The 24,931-nt window shown below is 47.0% G+C and overlaps 1 long non-coding RNA gene across 2 annotated transcripts in view; it reads right to left on the minus strand.

The window, feature by feature from the left end:
• Positions 1-273: 273 nt before the first annotated feature.
• Positions 274-24,931, minus strand: part of LOC130295453 (uncharacterized) — a 48,379-nt gene continuing 23,721 nt past the window's right edge. The window contains exons 1-4 of one of the 2 annotated variants that reach the window (XR_008848830.1): positions 21,702-21,870; positions 19,503-19,657; positions 3,328-3,486; positions 274-995 (exon numbers count right to left, since the gene is read on the minus strand). This is a non-coding gene — a long non-coding RNA (uncharacterized LOC130295453). Of the gene's footprint in view, positions 996-3,327; positions 3,487-19,502; positions 19,658-21,701; positions 21,871-24,931 lie in introns of those variants that run through there. The other variant, XR_008848831.1, reaches the window with a different exon arrangement.

Consider the following 24,931-nt stretch of genomic DNA (forward strand, 5'->3'; position numbering starts at 1 on the left):
AGTCAGTGTATTATTTTTTTATTTATTTCTCTCCAGTCTGTCCACAGGGCTCTCTCTGCTGACACCTCTGTACATGTCAACCAGGAACTGTCCAGATTAGAATAACATTTTCATAGCAAAGTTCCTGCTGCTCTAGACAGTTCCTAATACAGACAAAGGTGTCAGCAGAGAGCACTGTGGACAAGGGGGCAGATTTATCAAAACCTGCCAAGAGGAAAAGTTGCCCATAGCAACCAGTCAGATCAGTTCTTTCATTTAGCACAGGCCTTGTTAAAAAATTAAAGAAGCGAGCTGATTGGTTGCTATGGGCAACTTCTCCTCTGGACAGGTTTTGATAAATCTCCCCCAAGATGTGGACAACACAAAAAAAAAAAAAAAAAAGTGGAAATAAAAATAATGTAATGTTAGTAATAATTTAGACACCACACAGGATAAAGAAAAAAATGTTTGTTTTTTCTTGAATGGCCAAGGCCTTCAATGCTGCTGTAGTAATAATAACATATCTTAAACAGAACAACAACTGAAACATATCAACAAGGCGAAATAATTTAGTCCCGTATATTTCAGTTTTTTTTGGGGGTATTGCTGCTGCTGCTTATGGGGCATAACGTCCACCCTCAAATCATGCATCGCCTGCATCTGTTGTTGGCTATGGTGGGACAACATGGCCTTAAATTCTCCCATTTGTTTGGCCAACAGGGCTTGGAACTCTTGTTTTTGTGATCGGTGGAGTTCAACCATGGTGCGATTCATCCGGCGCAATTCGCGCGACATGTTCCTGTTCTCCTTGGCCAGCCTTTGGATTTCTTTAGCAAGCTGCAGGCAAGTATTCCTTGGGACAGAGCCAGGAGCTAGGGTTGGGGAGAGTGGTTGGTGTTGTTCACCTGGGGACACCTCCTCCTCCTCATCTATCTCAGCCGGTGCTGAGGACAGGACAGGTGATTGGGGCAAGTTTTGATGGCGGACCATCCTCCCTGCAGATGGACCTGGTTGATCTGAAAAAAAAAAAAATAATAATAATAATAATTAATTAGTAATGTTTTGACTGAAACAGTAAGAAAGTTTACATTACAGTGTGTCTCATTACTTTGATTAGCTGCCATCATACATTGTTAAAGCTTAAATAAATAAATAAACTACAATATGGTGAAAAAATGATGAGTTTATTTCATCATAGGTAAAGAAGAAGATACTGAAATATTATATTGTTAACCTCTGAGGAAATAAACTCATCACTATTTCAGCATTTTGGAGTGTTGTGGGTCTGGAGATGCTGCATTCTCTTGATTGTTCGATATCTATTTATGTATGCATGTGTGTACACACACACACAAATATATATATATGTGTGTGTGTATAAACTGTATATGTATGTATCTATAGATATATATATATATATATATATATATATATATATATATATGAATATTTTATTTATATCTATCTACCTGGCCTACAGGTGCATGCTACTAGGCTAGATATACAGCAACAGAAGAATGCAGCAGAACACTGCCAGCACAAGGATATAGGTGAAACATGAATATGCAGTTAAAACATGGAGAGCTATACAGCTATGGTGTAATAGATGCAAATGTGAAACTATGAAATAGTGAGGCACTTAGCTCGCAAATTTGTCTCCGCCGGCGGTAAAATAGCTTGGACTGTCCCACCGCGATAAGGTGGCCTCCTTGGGACGGACCCTACACTGTGAATATGCCTCTGTGTGAACAGTTCAGTAAGCATGGCAGGGTCTGGAACATCCAAGACACCTTATATACACACCTGATAGAGGTGGGTGGGGTGCAAGGCCAACATGGAGGTAGCCACTCCCCCGTATGTGCAATACAGACAAAGAATAAGTCAGCCAGCACTTTAGTTGATACCAAACTATTATATCGACCTTGCCTACAGGTGCACGCTACTAGGCTAGATATACAGCAACAGAAGAATGCAGCAGCACACTGCCAGCACAAGGATATAGGTGAAACATGAATATGCAGTTAAAACATGGAGAGCTATACAGCTATGGTGTAGGCCAGGTCCATATAATAGTTTGGTATCAACTAAAGTGCTGGCTGACTTATTCTTTGTCTGTGTGTATATATATATATATATATATATATATATATATACATATACACATATATATACCGTATTTATCGGCGTATAACACGCACTTTTTAGGCTAACATTTTTAGCCTAAAGTCTGTGTGCGTGTTATACGCCGATACACCCCCAGGAAAGGCAGGGGGAGAGAGGCCGTCGCTGCCCGCTTCTCTCCCCCTGCCTTTCCTGGGGTCTAGAGCGCTGCTGTCGGCCCTTTTCACCCCCTGGTTATCGGCGCCGCTGCCCGTTCTGTCCCCCTGACTATCGGTGCCGGCGCCGATAGCCAGGGAGAGAGAAGCAGCGCCGACAGCCAGGGGGAGAGAAGGGGCAGCGGTACCCATTGCCGGTGCCGCTGCCCCGTTGCCTCCCCCCATCCCCGGTGGCATAATTACCTGAGTCGGGTCCGCGCTGCTCCAGGCCTCCGTCGTGCGTCCCCGGCGTCGTTGCTATGCGCTGAACGGCGCGGCGCATGACGTCAGAGCGCCGCGCCGTGCATAGCAATGACGCTGGGGACGCACGACGGAGGCCTGGAGCAGCGCGGACCCGACTCAGGTATTTATGCCACCGGGGATGGGGGGAGGCAACGGGGCAGCGGCGCCGGCAATGGGTGCCGCTGCCCCTTCTCTCCCCCTGGCTGTCGGCGCCGCTTCTCTCTCCCTGGCTATCGGCGCCGGCACCGATAGTCAGGGGGACAGAACGGGCAGCGGCGCCGATAACCAGGGGGTGAAAAGGGCCGACAGCAGCGCTCTAGACCCCAGGAAAGGCAGGGGGAGAGAAGCGGGCAGCGACGGCCTCTCTCCCCCTGCCTTTCCTGGGGGTATATCGGGGAATACACGCGCACACACGCACCGTCATTTTACCATGGATATTTGGGTAAAAAACGTTTTTTACCCAAATATCCTTGGTAAAATGAGGGTGCGTGTTATAGGCCGGTGCGTGGTATACCCCGATAAATACGATATATATATATATATATATATATATATACACATATATGTATATATATATATATATATAGAAAACGAACGGCAACCGCACTCCCATATGTTGCAAAAAAAGTGGTCTTTATTCACACAAACGTGAAAATGGCGACGTTTCGGCTAGCTTACGTAGCCATATATATATGTGGGTGTGTGTATGTTTGGGATTAGTATGATTGTTTTATATTTTTTGAACAAGTAATTATTAATAATAATAATTTATTTTTATTTTTTTACTCACTGCCAGCACTCTCGGATTCAGGCGACATATGAGGACCACCAAGGCCTGTCTCACTCCGACCCTCTGGCAGGAGATGGTTCCGGAACTCCTGCTCCCACTTCCTGAATTCCTTGTTTTTTTTTTATTTTACGCAGGACGGTTGCTTTACAGTCATAATACCTGCATGAGATAAAGTTTATTAAAGAGTTTATCATACATTTAAAATCAATAAAAAGTTTTGTTGACAAATGTTACAACTGTTTGATTTTACTTATATGCACAATTGCATATAAGCAACAGATATAGCCAGTGTTACCAAAATGTCTGGTATGTTAACCCCTTAAGGACTAGGGGTTTTTCCATTTTTGCATTTTCGTTTTTTGCTCCTTGCCTTTAAAAAATCACAACTCTTTCAATTTTGCACCTAAAAATCCATATGATGGCTTATTTTTTGTGCCACCAATTCTACTGTGTAATGACGTCAGTCATTTTGCCCAAAAATCTACGGTGAAACGGGGAAAAAAATCATTGTGAGACAAAAATGAAAAAAAAAACGCCATTTTGTAACTTTTGGGGGCTTTCGTTTCTACGTAGTAAATTTTTCGGTAAAAATGACACCTGATATTTATTCTGTAGGTCCATATGGTTAAAAGATACCCTACTTATATAGGTTTGATTTTGTCGTACTTCTGGAAAAAATCCTAACTTCATACAGGAAAATTAATACATTTAAAATTGTCATATTCTGACCCCTATAACTTTTTTATTTTTCCGTGTATGGGGCGATATGAGGGCTCTTTTATTGCGCCGTGATCTGAAGTTTTTAACGGTACCATTTTTGCATTGATAGGACTTATTGGACTTTGGAATTTTTTTGCGCGCACACCTTTGACCGTGGGTTTAATTAACAATATATTTTTATAATTTGGACATTTCCGCACGCGGCGATACCATATATGTTTATTTATATTTACACTGTGGTTTTTTTTATGGGAAAAGGGGGGTGATTCAAACTTTTAATAGGGAAGGGGTTAAATGATATTAATTCACTTTTTTTTCACTTTTTTTTGTAGTGTTATAGCTCCCATAGAGACCTATAACACTGTACACACTGATCTCTTATACTGATCATTGTTATCCCATAGGGACCTATAACACTGTACACACTGATCTCTTATACTGATCATTGTTATCCCATAGGGACCTATAACACTGCACACACTGATCATTGTTATCCCATAGGGACCTATAACACTGCACACACTGATCTTTATCATTGATCACTGGTTTCTCATAAGAAACCAGTGATCGATGATTCTGCCGCTTGACTGCTCATGCCTGGATCTCAGGCATTGAGCAGTCATTCGGTGATCGGACAGAGAGGAGGCAGGTAGGGACCCTCCTGCTGTCCTGTAAGCTGTTTGGGATGCCGCGATTTCGCCGCGGCTATCCCGAACAGCCCACTGAGCTAACCGGCATGGTTTCAGTTTCACTTTAGACGCGGCATTCAACTTTGATCAACCTTAATAGCGTGCGGCACAGCGATCAATGTCGCGCGCTATTAGCCACGGGTCCCGGCCGTTGTTAGACCCGCCGTGGCCCCGCGTTATAGATCGGGAGCGGACACATGACGTTCCAGTACGTCATGTGTCCTTAAGGGGTTAAAGGGGTATTCCATTATTTTCAATAATGCACTTAATTATACTGTCTGTACCTCTGTGTGGTTTTAATTTTTCCATCTGTGATTAATTACTTATTTAGTAGAATATACATCATTACAAGTGCCACACACAGTGTAATAATATATAAATTCCCCATAGACTACTCTTACATTAAAGGGGTACTCTAGTGAAAGGCAGTAAGGAAAAATATTAACTAAACTCTCCAGGGCATGGTTATACAAACTAATATGTTTTCTCTCTATGGTATACTACCCCTTTAACCCATAAAGGACAGTAGGACACAGTCCATGTGATCATATATGAAATTTAAATTGCCTAACTGCTGCAGATGTCATGATCTGTATTGAATGATTATGGCATCTGGTACCCAGAATGAATGCCCAATTGCAGCAACGGGTTAAACCCTCAGTGAAGGACGGATTTAACCCCTTGCTGCAACTGGACATTAATTCTGCATTTGAAGCTCCTGAGATATGATGCACGCTCACCACTCAGTAGGTGGGTACTTTCTGCCTGGTACTTTTCTGTTTAGTTTCTGTTTAATTTCCTTGCACCAGTTGATTTTAAATAAAAAAGGTTTTCACCAGAGTACCCCTTTAACTCCTCTGCTGCATGCTTGAGATCCTGGATGGAGCAACAGAGCATAGATAACACTGATCAATATGCTATGCTACCTAAGTTATCACCCTTTTCACATTAGGTGGAATTAAATATAATTATATATATGTAATAAATCCAGCTGTTGAAAAACTACAACTCCCAGCATGCCAACGGCTGTCTCCGGGCATGCTGGGACATCTGGAGGCACCCTGGTTGGGAAACACACACACATATTTATTATTTTTATATATATATATATATATATATATATATATACACATATAACATTTACATATAGTACTCACCTTTTGCGGATACATTCGACTGATCGGTCCTTTGCTCCAACATGGACCACAGCGTCTCTGACCCGCTTCCAGGCCGCAAATTTCTCCTCACTGCCCACGGTGGTGGTTAACAGTGTGGCTTTATGTCTGGTGACAGCCGCCACCAGAGCTCGATTTTCATCTGTGGTGAACCTGGGGCCACGATTCTTTTTGGCAACAGGTGCCGACTCCTCCCCTCCACTTTCCGAACTTGGTGATGGGGACACTGACCACCCAAGTCCGTGTTGTCTACTAGTGGTGCCACTGGCAGTGCCACTGCTAATGCCGCCCTGATAAAGGCGCCTCCTTCTCCTCTCTCCTCTTCCACCAACATTCACACTGACACCTGCACTCTCACTCACTCTCATACTCTCACCTTCCTCTCTCCCAGCCACACTTTCATGCTCTCCTCCAGACATTTTTATTCACTCAGTATCACAGTATCACAGCTCACAACAACCAACACAATACTGCATGCAGCTCAGCCCAGGTGGAAGTGGAAGTTGCTGGAACGAATTCGATTTTTTTTGTAATTTCAATAAACTTTATTGACAAAATTGCGGATGTATTCATTATGCAATAACGAATGTATCCGAATAACGAATGTAGCCGAATAACGCATGTAGCAGAATAACGAATGTATCCGAATAACGAATGTATCCGAATAACGAATGTATAACGACTGCAGCCAACTAACGAATGTATCCGAATAACAAAAGCACCCGATAACAAAAGAGATGACGAATATATCAGAATACCGAACAAATGATAATGAATCCTATAATGAAAGTCCATTATAACGAATGCCTATGAAAACTAATGTTTCTGTTGACGAATGAATCCGATAACAAATGCGTTCGAAAATTTTGACCGCCATTTTAGATAATAACGAATCTGTCCGAAAATGTCATCCGAAAATGGCTGCCGAACCGAAAACATATGAATATAGGTGTAAAAAGAAACGAAAAGAAACGAAAATTTTTGATGTGCACATGTCTATCATGTAATCTTCATACTACTTAGCTGACACACTGTAACAAACCTCCTCCACATGTTATTGACTTACTACTGGGGTGACACACTGTAACAAACCTCCTCATAATGTAATCTTCTTACTACTGGGGTGACACACTGTAGCAAACCTCCTCCTCATGGTATTAACTTACTACTGGGGTGACACACTGTAACAAACCTCCTCATCATGTAATCTCCTTTCTATCGGGGTGACAATCTGTAATAAACCTCCTCCTCTTGGATTCTCCTAACTGTTGGGGTGACAAACTGTAACAAACCTTCTCCCCATGAAATATCCTTACTACTATGGTGACACACTGTAAAAAAAACCTCCTCCTCATGTAATCTCCCTTACCACTGGGGTTACACACTGTAGCAAACCTCCTCCTCATGGTATTAACTTACTACTGGGGTGACACACTGTAACAAACCTCCTCATCATGTAATCTCCTTTCTATCGGGGTGACAATCTGTAATAAACCTCCTCCTCTTGGATTCTCCTAACTGTTGGGGTGACAAACTGTAACAAACCTCCTCATTAGTTCTCCTAACTACTGGGGTGACACACTGTAACAAACCTCCTCATCATCTAATCTCCCTACTACTGGGGTGACACACTGTAACAAACCTCATCCTCATGTTATTAACTTACTACTGTGGTGACACACTGTAACAAACCACATCCTCATGTAATCTGCTTTCTACTGGGGTGAAACACTGTAATAAAACCCATCCTCATATTATTAACTTACAACTGGGGTGACACACTGTAACAAACCCCCTACCTATGTAATCTTCTTACTACTGGGGTGACACACTGTAACAAACCTCCTCATCATGTAATCTCCTCACTACTGGGGTGACACACTGTAACAAACCCCCTCGCATGTAATCTCGCTGCGACTGGGGTGACACACTGTAACAAACCTTCTCTTCATGTAATCTCCTTACTACTGGGGTGACACACGGCAACAAACCTTCTCCTCATGTAATCTCCTTACTAATGGGGTGACACACTGTAAAAAACCTCATCCTTATGTAATCTTCTTACTACTGGGCTGACACACTGTGACAAACCCCCTCCACATGTTATTGACTTACTACTGGGGTGACACACTGCAACAAACCTCCTCCCCATGTAATCTTCTTACTACTCGGGTGACACACTGTAACAAACCTCCTCCACATGTTATTAACTTACTACTGGGGTGACACACTGTAACAAACCTTTTCCTCATGTAATCTCCTTTCTACTGGGGTGACACACTGTAACAAACCTCCTCATGTTATTAACTTATTACTGGGGTGACGCGCTGTAACAAACCTCCTCATCATGTAATCTCCTTACTACTGGGTTTACACACTGTAACAAACCTCCTACTCATGTCATCTCCTTACTACTGGGGGTGACACACTGCAACAAAACTTCTCCCCATGTAATCTCATTTCTTCTGGGGTGACCCACTGTAACAAACCCCATCTTCATGTTATTAACTTAATACTGGGGTGACACACAGTAACAAACTTGCTCACCATGTAATCTCCTTACTACTGGGGTGACACGCTGTAACAAACCTCCCCCTCATTTTTTCTTCTAACTACTGGGGTGACACACTCTAACAAACCTCATCCTCATGTAATCTCCCTTACTACTGGGGTGACACACTGTAACAAACCTCGTCCTCATATAATCTCCTTATTACTGGGGTGACACACTGTAACAAACCCCCTCCTTATGTAATTCCCTTACTCCTGGGGTGACACACTTTAACAAACCCCATCCTCATGTTATTAATTTACTGCTGGGGTGACACACAGTAACAAACCTCCTCCTCATGTAATCTTCTTACTACTGGGGTGACACACTGTAAAAAACCTCCAGCTCATGAAATCTTCTTGCTACTGGGGTGACACACTGTAAAAAACCTCCCCCCCCCATGTAATCTCCTTACTACTGGGGTGACACACTGTAATTCACCTTCTCCTGATGTAATCTCCTTTCTACTGGGGTGACACACTGTAACGAACATTTTCATCATGTAATCTCATTATTACTGGGGTGACACACTGTAACAAACCTCCTCATCATGTAATCTCCTTTCTACTGGGGTGACTCACTGTAGCAAACCTCCTCCTCATGTAATCTAATTACTACTGGGGTGACACACCATAACAAACCACATCCTCATGTAATCTCCTTATTACTGGGATGACACACTGTAACAAACCTTCTCCTCATATAATCTCCTTTCTACTGGGGTGACACACTGTAACAAACTTCTCCTGTAATCTCCTTGGTACTGGGATGACACACTGTAACAAACCACATCCTCATGTAATCTGGTTTCTACTGGGGGAAACACTGTAACAAACCTCATCCTCATGTAAGCTCCTTATGACTAGGATGACACACTGTAATAAAACCCATCCTCATATTATTAACTTACAACTGGGGTGACACACTGTAACAAACCCCCTACCCATGTAATCTTCTTACTACTGGGGTGACACACTGTAACAAACCTCCTGATCATGTCATCTCCTCACTACTGGGGTGACACACTGTAACAACCCCCCTCCCCATGTAATCTCCTTACGACTGGGGTGACACACTGTAACAAACCTTCTCCTCATGTAATCTCCTTACTACTGGGGTGACACACTGTAACAAACCTCCTCCTCATTTTTTCTCCTAACTACTGGGGTGACACACTCTAACAAACCTCATCCTCATGTAATCTCCCTTACTACTAGGGTGACACACTGTAACAAACCTCCTCCTCATATAATCTCCTTATTACTGGGGTGACACACTGTAACAAACCCCATCCTCATATTATTAACTTACTACTGGGATGACACACTGCAACAAACCCCCTCCTCATGTAACTCCCTTACTCCTGGGGTGACACACTGTAACACACCTCTTCCTCATGTAATCTCCTTACTACTGGGTGACACACTGTAACAAACCTCCTCATAATGCAATCTCCTTACTACTGGAGTGACACACTGTAACAAACCTCCTCCTCGTGTAATCTCCTTACTACTGGGGTGACACACTGTAACAAATCTCCTCCTCATGTAATCTCCTTACTACTGGGGTGACTCACTGTAACAAACCTCCTCCTCAAGTAATCTCCTTACTACTGGAGTGAAACACTGTAACAAACCCCCTCTTCATGTAATCTCCTTACTACTGGGGTGACACACTTTAACAAACCCCATCCTCATGTTATTAATTTACTGCTGGGGTGACACACAGTAACAAACCTCCTCCTCATGTAATCTTCTTACTACTGGGGAGACACACTGTAAAAAAAATAAATAAACCCTTTTCATATTGTAATCTTCTTACTACTGGGGTGACACACTGTAACAAACCTCCAGCTCATGAAATCTTCTTGCTACTGGGGTGACACACTGTAAAAAACCTCCCCCCATGTATTATCCTTACTACTGAGGTGACACACTGTAACAAAGCTCCTCCTCGTGTTATTAACTTTCTACTGGGGTGACACACTGTAAGAAACATTCTCATCATGTAATCTCATTACTACTGGTGTGACACACTGTAACAAGCCTCCTCATCATGTAATCTCCTTTCTACTGGGGTGACACACTGTAACAAACTTCCTCCTCATGTAGTCTCCTTACTACTGGGGTGACACACCATAACAAACCCCATCCTCATGTAATCTCCTTACTACTGGGATGACACACTGTAACAAACCTTCTCCTCATATAATCTCCTTTCTACTGGGGTGACACACTGTAACAAACCTCCTCATGTTATTAACTTACTACTGGGGTGACACACTGTAACAAAACTTCTCCTCATAAAATCTCCTTTCTACTGGGCTAACTCACTGTAACAAACCCTTTCCTGATGTAATCTCCTTACTACTGGGGTGACACACTGTAACAAACCTTCTCCTTATTTAATCTCCTTACTACTGGGGTGACACACTGTAACAAACCTCCTACTCATGTAATCTACTTACTACTGGGATGACCCACTGTAAAAAACCTCCTGCCCATGTATCCTTTTTACTACTGGTGTGACTCACTGTAACAAACCTCCTCCTCATATAATCTCCTTACTACTGCGGTGACACACTGTAACAAACCTCCTCCTCGTGTAATCTCCTTACTACTGGGGTTACACACTGTAACAAATCTCCTCCTCATGTAATCTCCTTACTACTGGGGTGACTCACTGTAACAAACCTCCTCCTCAAGTAATCTCCTTACTACTGGAGTGAAACACTGTAACAAACCCCCTCTTCATGTAATCTCCTTACTACTGGGGTGACACACTTTAACAAACCCCATCCTCATGTTATTAATTTACTGCTGGGGTGACACACAGTAACAAACCTCCTCCTCATGTAATCTTCTTACTACTGGGGAGACACACTGTAAAAAAATAAATAAACCCTTCTCATGTAATCTTCTTACTACTGGGGTGACACACTGTAACAAACCTCCAGCTCATGAAATCTTCTTGCTACTGGGGTGACACACTGTAAAAAACCTCCCCCCATGTATTATCCTTACTACTGAGGTGACACACTGTAACAAAGCTCCTCCTCGTGTTATTAACTTTCTACTGGGGTGACACACTGTAAGAAACATTCTCATCATGTAATCTCATTACTACTGGTGTGACACACTGTAACAAGCCTCCTCATCATGTAATCTCCTTTCTACTGGGGTGACACACTGTAACAAACTTCCTCCTCATGTAGTCTCCTTACTACTGGGGTGACACACCATAACAAACCCCATCCTCATGTAATCTCCTTACTACTGGGATGACACACTGTAACAAACCTTCTCCTCATATAATCTCCTTTCTACTGGGGTGACACACTGTAACAAACCTCCTCATGTTATTAACTTACTACTGGGGTGACACACTGTAACAAAACTTCTCCTCATAAAATCTCCTTTCTACTGGGCTAACTCACTGTAACAAACCCTTTCCTGATGTAATCTCCTTACTACTGGGGTGGCACACTGTAACAAACCTTCTCCTTATTTAATCTCCTTACTACTGGGGTGACACACTGTAACAAACCTCCTACTCATGTAATCTACTTACTACTGGGATGACACACTGTAAAAAACCTCCTGCCCATGTATCCGTTTTACTACTGGTGTGACTCACTGTAACAAACCTCCTCCTCATGTCATCTCCTTACTACTGGGGTAACACACTATAACAAACCTCCTGCTCATGTAATCTCCTTACTACTAGGGTGACCCACTGTAACCAACCTCCTCCACATGTAATCGTATTACTACTGGGGTGACACACTGTAACAAACCTCCTCCATATGTTATTAATTTTTTACTGGGGTGACACACTGTAACAAAACTCCTCATGTAATCTCCTTTCTACTGGGGTGACCCACTGTAACAAACCCCATCTTCATGTTATTAACTTACTACTTGGGTGACACACTGTATCAAACCTTCACCCCATGTAATCTCCTTACTACTGGGGTGACACACTGTAACAAACCTCCTCCTCATTTTTTCTCCTAACTACTGGGGTGACACACTCTAACAAGCCTCATCCTCATGTAATCTCCCATACTACTGGGGTGACACACTGTAACAAACCCCAACCTCATATTATTAACTTACTACTGGGGTGACACACTGTAACAACCCCCATCCTCATATAATCTTCTTACTACTGGGGTGACACACTGTAACAAAACCCATCCACTATTATTAACTTACTACTGGGGTGACACACTGTAACCAACTGCCTCCTCATGTAATCTCTTTACTACTGAGGTGACACACTGTAACAAACCTCCCCCTCATTTAATCCCCTTACTACTGCGGTGACACACTGTAGCAAACCTTCTCCTCATGTAATGTCCTTACTACTGGGGCGACACACTGTAACAAACCTCCTCCTCATGTATACATCTTACTACTGGGGTGAAACAATGTAACAAACCTCCTGCCCATGTTATTAACTTACTACTGGAGTAACGCACTGTAACAAACCCCCTCCTCCTCTAATCTACTTTATTCTGGGGTCACACACTGTAACAAACCTCCTCCTCCTCATGTAATCTCATAACTACTGGGGTGACACACTGTTACAAACCTCCTCATCATGTAATCTCCTTACTACAGGGGTGACACAATGTAACAAATCTCCTCATCATGTAATCCCCGAAATGTCAAATTTCTAGTTGTAGGCCAGGGGGAGGTGTGGGTCCATGTGCCCAGGAAGGTCAACCTTACCTGGGCAAGTCCTCCTGAAGGGTCCCCTGACTGACTTCCATACCTGACAATAATTGAAAAACTGAGAAGCGGTATGAGATCGGATATGAAAGCTGAATCCAGGTCACAGTTCCACGAGCTGGGCATGTCCGAGTGGTACACGTTCATAAAACTGTATCGCAGCATCACGAGTAAGTACCTTAGAACGGCCGCCTGCCTCAGAATAATAGGAGAGCAAGCCGTCCGGCTGTTTTCTCAGGGTACGCCAGGGCCGAGCGCGGGCTCCCCTGGGGTCGAACCTCTAGTTTCTCCCTTGGTATTTTCCAAGGGGATCGGGATGGTTCACGTACCCGAACGGGGGCAGGGCAGTCCCTGGGTGAATCCTCTGCAAGGGTCCCCTGAAAGGCTTCCATGCCTGTAGACTTTTGACATGCAGAGAACCAGAGACTCTATAAGGGCGGGAGGCATGAGTCCCTCTACACAGGCAGGGCATGCCGTCCTTGGGCACAGGATCGGTGATGCGGACCCCCCGGTGGCGGGGAGCAGAAGCGTCGGGCGAGTTGGCAAACATTGGCGGGCAGTCCACCAAGGCACCCCGGCCCTCCGGAGGTGAAAAGAAAAATTACAAAGTCCAGGTTGTTGGCCAGGGGGAGATGCGAGTCCAAATGCCCAGGTGGGTCAACAGAACACAGGCAAGGCCTCTGGAAGGGTCTTCCATGCCTGTAGACTTTTGACACGCAGAGAACCAGAGAGGCTATAAGGGCGGGAGGCGCGGGTCCCTGTACCCAGGCAGGGCGCGCCGTCCTTGGGCACAGGATCGGTGACTCGGACCCCCCGGCGGCGGGGAGCAGAAGCGTTAGGCTAGTAAGAATACATTGGCGGGCGGTCTGCCGAGGAAGTTCGTCCCCAGGGGAGCCTGCACTCAGCCACTCTCTCAGGGTACGCCAGGGAGGAGTGCAGGCTTCCCTGGGGACGAACCTTCCTGTTTCTCCCTTGGTATTTTCCAGAGGGATTGGGCTGGTTCACTTACCCTACCCGGGGCTGGGCTGTCTCAGGGGTGAAGCCTCCGAAAGGGTCCCCTGACAGGATTCCATGCCTGTAGACTTTTGACACGCAGAGAATCAGAGAGGCTATGAGGGCGGGAGGCGCGGGTCCCTGTACCCAGACAGGGCGTGCCGTCTTTGGGCACATTATCGGTGACGCGGACATCCCAGCAGCGGGGAGCAGAAGAGTCGGGCGAGTCAACAAACATCGGCGGGCGGTCCGATGAGATGCCCCAGCCCTACGGAGGCAAAATTAAATATTTCAAAGTCCAGGTTGTCGGCCAGGGCGAGGTGAGGGTCCCTGTGCCCAAGAGGGTCAACCGAACACATGCAATGCCTCTGGAAGGGTCTTCCATGCCTGTAGACTTTTCACAAGCAAAGAACTAGAGAGGATATAAGGGCGGGAGGCGCGGGTGACACGGACCCCCCGGCGACGGGGAGCAGAAGCGCCGGGCGAGTAAGAATACATCGGAGGGCAGTCCGCCAAGGAGGTTCGCCCCCCCCCCCCAAGGGAGTCCGCACTCTGCCGCTCTCTCAGTGTACGCCAGGGCCGAGCGCGGGCTCCCCTGGGGACGAACCTTCTGGTTTCTCCCTTGGTATTTTCCAGGGGGATTGGGCTGGTCCCCAGGTGAAGCCTCCGGAACGATTCCCTGACAGGCTTCCATGCCTGTAGACCTTTTACACGCAGAGAACCAGAGAGGCTATAAGGGCGGGAGGTGCGGGTCCCTGTACCCAGGCAGGGCGCGCCGTCCTTGGGCACAGGACCGGTGACGCGAGCACCCCGCAGTGGGGAGCAGAAGCGTTGGGCGAGTCAACAAACATCGGCGTGCGGTCCGCTGAGGCGCCTCGGCCCTCCAGAGGCGATATGAAAAATTACAAAGTCCAGGTTGTCGGCCAGGGGGAGATGCGAGTCCCTATGCCAAGGATGGTCAACCGAACATGGCAAGGCCTCTGGAAGGATCTTCCATGCCTGTAGACTTTTAATATGCAGAGAACAAGAGAGGCTATAAGGGCGGGAGGTGCGGGTCCCTGTACCCAGGCAGGGCGCTCCGTCCTTGGGCACAGGAACGGTGACGCGGACATCCCAGCAGCAGAGAGCAGAAGCCTCGGGTGAGTCAAAAAACATTGGCATGCGTTCCGCTGAAGCGCCTCGGCCCTCCAGAGGTGAAATGAAAGATTACAAACTCCAGGTTGTCGGCCAGTGGGAGATGCGAGTCCCTATGCCCAGGATGGTCAACCGAACATGGCAAGGTCTATGGAAGGATCTACCATGCCTGTAGACTTTTGACACGCAGAGAACAAGAGAGGCTATAAGGGCGGGAGGCGGAGGTCCCTGTACCCAGACAGGGCGCGCCGTCCTTTGGCATAGGATCGGTGATGCGGACCCCCAGCGTCGGGGAGCAGAAGCGTCGGCCGAGTCGGCAAACATCGGCGGGCGGTCCGCCGAGGAGGTTCATCCCTAGGAGAGCCCGTACTCGGCCTCTCTCTCAGGGTATGCCAGGGCAGAGTGCATTCTCCCCTGGGGACGAACCTTCAGGTTTCTCCCTTGGTATTTTCCAGGGGGAATGGACTGGTTCACGTACCCGACCCTGGGCTGGGCGGTCCCCGGGCAAAGCCTCCGGAACGGTCCCTGACAGGCTTCCATGCCTCCGGAATGGTCCCTGTATATATAAGAGAAAAGAAAAAAGAGGTGCGCTCCTAGTGTGGATTGTTTGTATTGGTAAGCCCCCAAGGAAAAAATGTATGAGCTTACCAGAGATAGTTGTGCTGAGGGCACAACAGCTATACGTGCATGTAGTATAGCTTGGTAGACGTGATGTCAGCAGCTCCGGGGTCCTCTCTGGGTGATATGGTCATTCAGTGCTCAGTAGTACATTTCAATGTGTGTGGACCATGGCATGGAACACACAAAAATTAGGACTTGTTCCAGGGCGCTTCCCCTCTTGGTATGAATGGCACGTCCAGGCAAAAGGATTATGAAGATAAAAAAGGATTTATTGCGCAACAATTAGTTTCGAGTCCTATGCCGGACTCTTCTTCAGGCATATGAGAGTCCATACAAACACACATGGTTAAAAGGCCCGGGAATGATATGGACCCGGGTGAAAGGTCAATGAACTCACAGTAATGTCAAATTTCAATCCAGTATAAAACAATAAAAAAAAAAAAACACACATAAAAACTAATAAAAATTACATACTTCTCCTAACAAAACATGATATAAAATTTGCGCTGTAATTTATGCTTAATTCAAAAATCAGCAGCGATGGAGGCTCATAAGACTGCTGCATCCATTAGAGGAACACAGCGAAGCTGGCATTCCTAGAGCACATGCGCTACTCCGTAGTGGCCCACACACACAGAAGAAAGTGGAAAGTACGTATAAACCGCTACTATGTACCAGCCCACACACACAAATGAATCGCTACACTGCAGCGATTAAAGAGTAAAGATTACCCCTCTGCAAACACGGCCGAAGATATCTTCGGTGCATGCGCTGTTGTGTTACGATGTGTAAACATGAAAGAGAGGTGGATCTTCAGCACACGTGCTGTTAGTAAACAAAGTAGCGTAATGACGTTTGCCTGAACCTTTAGCTCGTGAATAAAACCAGAGGACAAATCAGAGAAGTAATTGCTGAGGTTACCAGGGACTTGAGATGGTAAATAAGGCTGACTGTATAAGGATGAATCCTCAAATTTTAATCTTCATGTTATTCCTATTGAAATATTATCATTAATAGGTGGAATAATTTGTTTTTATTCAGATAGTTTTTGCACTGATTCTAATCCTGTGCTGTGGTAAGTGTTTGATTTAAATAATGCGTGGTTTGTTCTTAATGTCTTATTAATAGTGCAGACATCAGGGGGAACGGTCCCCTGACAGACTTCCATGCCTGTAGACCTTTGACACACAGAGAACCAGAGAGGCTATAAGGGCGGGTCCATGTACCCAGGAAGGGCGCGCCATCCTAAGGCACAGGATCAGTGACGTGGACCCCCAGGCAGTGGAGAGCAGAAGCATCGGGCGAGTAAGAAAACATCATCGGGCGGTCCGCCGAGGAGGTTCGTCCCCAGGGGAGCCCGTACTCAGCTGCTCTCTCAGGGCACGCCAGGGCCGAGCGCAGGCTCCCCTGGGGACGAACTTTCCAGTTTCTCCCTTGGTATTTTCCAGGGAGATTGGGCTGGTTCATGTACCTGACCCTGTGCTGGGCGGTCCCTGGGAGAAGCCTCTGAAACAGTCCCCAGACAGGCTTCCATGCCTGTAGATTTTGACACGTAGAGAACCAGAGAGGCTATAAGGGCGGGAGGCGCGGGTCCATGCACCCAGGCAGGGCGCGCCGTCCTAGGGCACAGGATCGGTGACGTGGACTGCCCGGCATCGGGGAGCGGAAGCATCGGGCGAGTAAGAAAACATTGTCGGGCGGTCCGTCGAGGAGGTTCGTCCCCAGGGGAGCCCGTACTCAGCTGCTCTCTCAGGGCACGCCAGGGCCGAGCGCAGGCTCCCCTGGGGACGAACTTTCCGGTTTCTCCCTTGGTATTTTCCAGGGGGATTGGGCTGGTTCATGTACCTGACCCGGGGCTGGGCGGTTCCCGGGCGAAGCCTCTGAAACAGTCCCCTGACAGGCTTCCATGCCTGTAGACCTTTGACACGTAGAGAACCAGAGAGGCAGGGCGCGCCGTCCTTGGGCCCAGGATCTGTGATGTAGACCCCCCGGCAGCGGGGAGCGGAAGCATTGAGCGAGTAAGAATACATCGGCGTGCGGTCCACTGAGGAGGTTCGTCCCCAAGGGAGCCTGTACTCAGCCGCTCTCTCAGGGTAGGCGAGGGCCGAGCGCGGGCTCCCCTGGGGACGAACTTTCCGGTTTCTCCCTTGGTATTGGCTGGGCGGTCCCCGGGCGAAGCCTCTGAAACAGTCCCCTGACAGGCTTCCATGCCGTTAGACCTTTGACACGTAGAGAACAAGAGAGGCTATAAGGGCAGGAGGTGCGGGTCCCTGTACCCAGGCAGGGCGCGCCGTCCTTTGGCATAGGATCGGTGACGCGTACATCCCGGCAGCGGAGAGCAGAAGCCTTGGGCGAGTCAAAAAACATCGGCATGCAGTCTGCTGAGGCTCTTCGGCCCTCCAGAGGCGAAATGAAAGATTACAAAGTCCAGGTTGTCGGCCAGGGGGATATGCGAGCCCCTATGGCCAGGATGGTCAACCGAACATGGCAAGGCCTCTGGAAGGATCTTCCACGCCTGTAGACTTTTGACACGCAGAGAACAACAGAGGCTCTAAGGGCGGGAGGCGCAGGTCCCTGTACCCAGACTGGGCGCGCCGTCCTTGGGCACAGGATCGTTGATGCGGACCCCCCAGCATCGTGGAGCAGAAGCTTTGGCCGAGTCGGCAAACATCGGCGGGTGATCCATCGAGGAGGTTCATCCCCAGGGGAGCCTGTATTCAGCCGCTCTCTCAGGGTACGCCAGGGGCAAGTGCGGGCTCCCCTGGGGACGAACCTTCAGGTTTCTCCCTTGGTATTTTCCAGGGGGAATGGGCTGGTTCATGTACACGACCCGGGGCTGGGCAGTCCCTGGGCGAAGCCTCTTAAACAGTCCCCTGACAGGCTTCCATGCCTGTAAAACTTTGACACTTAGAGAACCAGAGAGGCTATAAGGGCGGGAGGCGAGGTTCCCTGTACCCAGGTAGGGAGCGCTGTCCTTGGGCACAGGATCGGTGACGTGGACCCCCCGGCAGCGGAGAGCGGAAGCATCGGGCGAGTAAGAATACCCTGAGAGAGCGGCTGAGTACGGGCTACCCTGGGGACAAACCTCCTCAGTGGACCGCACGCCGATGTATTCTTACTCGCCCGATGCTTCCGCTCCCCGCTGCCGGGGGGTCCACGTCACCGATCCTGTGCCCAAGGACAGCGCTCCCTACTTTCGTCCCCTGGGGACGAACTTTCCGGTTTCTCCCTTGGTATTTTTTTACCAGAAAACTCCTTTAATAGCACAGTGTTATACAGCACCGCACGGGAATTTAAGAATAAGCAGCCTATTTTTTTGGTGTGGGTCCGACTGCTGAGACCCCCACCGATCACCTCAGTTGAAGTGGTTCTCCAGCTGTTGGAAAGCTAAAACTCCCATCATGTCTGGAAAGCCGCAGGCATTATGGGAGTTTTAGTTTTGTAACAGCTGGAGAGACACAGATTGGACACAGTTTTACCCATCATCACTGCAGAACTTACAAGTGACAACAGCCCTGATGGGACAGTCAGGAGAACACACAATGATATCAGTGACCTGAGTGACGTCTTCTCACTTGAGTGATATTTTCTCTGTTATCTTTTCTTCTTCATCTGGTCCAGAGACCAGGTCTTCCTCCAGCTCCATCTTTTCTGCAGAGTCTGACATCCAGACATCATTGGCTCCTCACATTGTCAGCAGATCCTCATCCTCTGCATGAAGACAGTCATCATTATAACCTTGCCAGAAAGTGAACTCTAAATAAAATACTGCCCCACACTGTACCCTGAATATAAAACTGCTATACACTGTACCCACTAAATATAATCCTGCCCCATACTGTACCCTGAATATAATACTGCTATACACTATACCCACTAAATATAATACTGCTATACACTGTACCCACTAAATATAATACTGCCACACACTGTACCCTGAATATAATACTGCCACATACTGTATCCACTGAATATAATACTGTCCCACACTGTACCCTGAATGTAATACTGCTATACACTGTGCCCACTAAATATAATCCTGCCCCACACTGTATTCACTGAATATAATACTGCCATACACTGTACCCTGAATATAATACTGCCATACATGCATACACATCATATAAACATATACTGTGTATATGTCCTCTGTATGTCCTCTGTGTCCTCATCACCTCCGCCAAACCTCTCCTCATCACTACTATAACCCCCCTACAACTCTCATCACTCCCATAACCCCCCTGCACCTCTCATTACCCCCATAACACCCCCTGCACCTCTCATCAGTCCCATAACACCCCCTGCACCTCTCAACAACCCCATAACACCCCCTGCACCTCTCAACAACCCCATAACACCCCCTGCACCTCTAATCACCCCCATAACACCCCCTGCAACTCTCATCACCTCCATAACCCCCCTGCACCTCTCATCACCCCCATAACACCCCAAGCACTTCTAATCACCCCCATACCCCCCTGCACCTCCATACCCCCCCCCCCCCCGCACCTCTCATCACTTCCCCTTTGCACCTCTCATCACCCCCCCTGCACCTCTCATCACTCCCATAACACCCCCTACAACTCTCATCACTCCAATAACCCCCCTGCACCTCTCATCACCCCCATAACACCCCCTGCACCTCTCATCAGTCCCATAACACCCCCTGCACCTCTCAACAACCCCATAACACCCCCTGCACCTCTCAACAACCCCATAACACCCCCTGCACCTCTCAACAACCCCATAACACCCCCTGCACCTCTTATCACCCCCATAACACCCCCTGCAACTCTCATCACCTCCATAACCCCCCTGCACCTCTCATCACCCCCATAACACCCCAAGCACTTCTAATCACCCCCATACCCCCCTGCACCTCCATACCCCCCCCGCACCTCTCATCACTTCCCCTCTGCACCTCTCATCACCCCCCTGCACCTCTCATCACTCCCATAACACCCCCTGCACCTCTCATCACCCCCATAACACCCCCTGCACCTCTCAACAACCCCATAACACCCCTGTACCTCTCATCAACCCCATAACACCCCCTGCACCTCTCATCACCCCCGTAACACCCCCTGCACCTCTCATCACCCCCATAACCCCCCTGCACCTGTCATCACCCCCTTAACCCCCTGCACCTTTCATCACCCCCATAACCCCCCTGCACCTCTCATCACCCCCATACCCCCTAAACCTCTCATCACCACATAACACCCCAAGCACTTCTCATCACCCCCCTGCACCTCTCACCACCCCCCTCCCTGCACCTCGCATCACACCCCTGCACCTCTCATCACCCCCATAACAACCCCTGCACCTCTCATCAACCCCATAACACCCCCTGCACCTCTCATCACTCCCCCTGCACCTCTCACCACCCCCTCTGCACCTCTCATCACCCCCCTGAACCTCTCATCACCCCTCCTGAACCTCTCAACACCCCCCTGAACCTCTCATCACCCCCCTGCACCTCTCATCATCCCCTGCCCCTCTCATCACCCCTCCTGCCCCTCTCATCACCCCTCCTGCCCCTCTCATCACCCCCCTGCCCCTCTCATCACCCGCCCTGCCCCTCTTATCACCCCCCTGCCCCTCTCATCACCCCCCCTGCCCCTCTCCTCACCTCTCTGCACCTCTCCTCACCCCCCCCCTGCACCTCTTATCACCACCATTACACCCCAAGCACCTCTCCCCCCGCACCTCTCATCACCATTGCAAACCCCGCCACCCCTGCAAGTTCACCTACCCTGCTGGCTGCCGGGGATCGGTGCAGCGGAGGCTGCTGCTGCTCCTATGCACGGGGAGGATCGTCTGGACTGGAGATCATGCAGGGACAGGTCAGGTGACTGGAGTAGACGTGTGTGCCTGCGCAGGGCATGTCGACTCCCAACAGCCCCTGGCCTGTCCGGCCCTGACAAGCTGGAAAAAAAAAGGTCCAGGGCCGGCTGGGCCTCCTGAAGCTCTGGGCCCCATACAGGTGTATGGGTTGTACCCCCCTGATGGCGGCCCTGATCTTACTATATGCTTTCCTTTGCCATCATAAGGTGATTTCACAGAAGGAACTGCTGGCATAGCATTTTCTTTATCTGATACGGTAATACTGGTAATGCTAGAACTGTCTTCAGGAGTAACTGGGTAGGACATGGTAAGTTTGTAAGAAGTCAAAAGTGAAATTTTTGTAGCTGAATTGCCATTTACTTTGGCCTGCTGGGAATCTTGCACAAACACTCCATTAGCCATCACTTGAGTTGATTCTGTTAGACATTTTCTGTCTGTGGTTGGGCACTTCTATACCTCGGCAACTTTCAAAATTTTAAAGGAATCTTCTGTCTGTTAAATCTGACTGCTTATACTTTCAACCTGTTTATGATTTACCTCTTTGCTATTAACAGTAAGGTGTTCCTGTACACTGCAGGATTTTGCCATATTTTTGCTCCTTCCAGATTTTGCCACAAGCTGCAGAGATTTTTTAACTGTCTTATGTGCCTTTCTTAAGGGCAGTATAGCTCGGTGTAATCTTTTGGATATGCGCTTGTTCTTACACAAAGGTATTTCGTCAGACAACATACCTAAAACAACTTTAATATTTTCTTCTGACTGAGAGAACTATTGAATTCATCTAGTACACCTTTTAATAAGCACTGAAGTTATCCCTTTTTTATTCAGTCTATTCTTTATTGTGGAAATATCAATTTTGTGCAAGGCTTTATTTGATGGAACTGGGCTACAGGTGACCGCTGTGTCTCAACACTGTTATCCACTTTTAATGAGAGTGTCTCAAGGTTGTCATTTTTACTTTCTATTAAAATTGGAGTGTTTGTCTGAATTTCTGAGATAGAATCTGCTATCAGGTGATCTTGAGTTAAGTTATTCAAATCATCAAATGAATTATATGTTGCTTCTTTGGATGGACCAATTTCCTATTTGTGTGATCCATAGTGGTGTCCCATTGCTTCAGCCACCTCAAGGATGTGGCATTCAGACACCATATAGTCTCAAATCTTCTATCAGGTGATCTTGAGTTAAATAATTCAAATCCTCAAATGAATTACATGTTGCTTTTTTGGATGGACCAATTTCCTATTTGTGTGATCCATATTGGCTTCACATTGCTTCTGCCACCTCCAGTCTGTGCCTTTCAGAAACCATATAGTCTCCTCATACTTATACCACCTCCAGGCTCTGTCATTGTGCCACCATGTGACATGTGGCTCCTTGTTAGATTTGGGCCTTCGTAGCCACACGCTGGGTCCTGGGACCCTTAAACTTGATATTTTTAAATTAAAGCCCTCTTATGTATGCATCCTCCTGCCAGATCCAGGCTGTGTCTTTCAGCAACTAGATTGTTTTGGGATGCAACTGGGCCTGTGCCTAATATGTTTGGATGTTAGCATTACCTAACATGAGTGCTTAATAGAAATTTCAACATTGATATTTCAATCTTATTGCTCATTAAATCCCCCGGTGTACTGCAGATGCCTTTTCCTGACTGTTTGTTTCAGGAACTAATTTACTCAATGCTGCTTCTGGCCTTGGCCCTCCAATTTTTGGATATTTAGCACTAGCTAAATACATGCTTAATTGAAATTTCAACATTGATCTTGCAATGTAAAGGGGTTATGAAACCCTTGGGTGTACTGCTGATGCATGCTCCTGACTGCTTCTGTGTCTTTCAGGAACTACTTGGCTTATTGATGCTTCTGGGCTTGGGCCTTACATTTTTGGATGTTTAGCACAAGCTAAATACATGCTTAATAGAAATTTCAACATTGATCTTTAAATGTAAGGGGTTATGAAACCCTCTTAGGTACTTCTGATGCCTGCTCCTGACTGCTCATGTGTATTTCAGGAACTACTTGGCTTACTGATGCTTCAGTCCCTGGTAATTAGTGGTGTACCCCAAGGTTCAGTACTGGGCCCGCTGTTGTTTAATTTATTTATCAATGATATAGAGGATGGTATTAACAGCTCTGTTTCTATCTTTGCAGATGACACCAAGCTTTGTAGCACGGTACAGTCTATAGAGGATGTGCATAAGTTACAAGATGACTTGGATAGACTAAGTGTCTGGGCATCCACTTGGCAAATGAGGTTCAATGTGGATAAATGTAAAGTTATGCATCTGGGTACTAATAACATGCATGCATCGTATGTCTTAGGAGGGATTAAACTGGCAGAGTCACTGGTAGAGAAGGATCTGGGTGTATTTGTAGATCACAGACTACAGAATAGCATGCAATGTCAGGCTGCTGCTTCCAAAGCCGGCAGGATATTGTCATGTATAAAAAGAGGCATGGACTCAAGAGACAGGGACATAATACTCCCCCTTCATAAAGCATTGGTACGGCCTCACCTGGAATGTGCTGTTCAGTTTTGGTCGCCTGTTCATAAAAGGGACACTGCGGAGTTGGAAAGGGTGCAGAGACGCACGACTAAACTAATATGGGGCATGGAACATCTTAGCTATGAGGAGCGATTAAAGGAGTTACAATTGTTTAGTCTTGAGAAGAGACGTTTAAGGGGGGATATGATAAACGTATATAAGTATATAAATGGCCCATCCAAAAAATATTGAGAAAAACTGTTCCAGGTTAAACCCCCCCAAAGGACGAGGGGGCACTCCCTCCGTCTGAAGAAGAAAAGGTTTAGTCTAAAGGGGCGACACGCCTTCTTTACCGTGAGGACTGTGAATTTATGGAATGGTCTACCTCAGGAACTGCTCACAGCAGGAACAATTAACAGCTTTAAAACAGGGTTAGATACAGTCCTGGAACAAAATAACATTAATGCTTATGCAGAATTATAAAACTACATCCCTTTCCCTTATCCCCTTACACCCTTCACTTCAATTCCCTGGTTGGACTTGATGGACGTATGTCTTTTTTCAACCATACTAACTATGTAACTATGATTAAGAACTTGGGCCTTAAATTTATGGATGTTTTGCACTAGCTTACATACATGCTTAATTGAGAT

Source organism: Hyla sarda, chromosome 11 (genome assembly GCF_029499605.1).
Source record: "Hyla sarda isolate aHylSar1 chromosome 11, aHylSar1.hap1, whole genome shotgun sequence".
NCBI lineage: Eukaryota > Metazoa > Chordata > Amphibia > Anura > Hylidae > Hyla > Hyla sarda.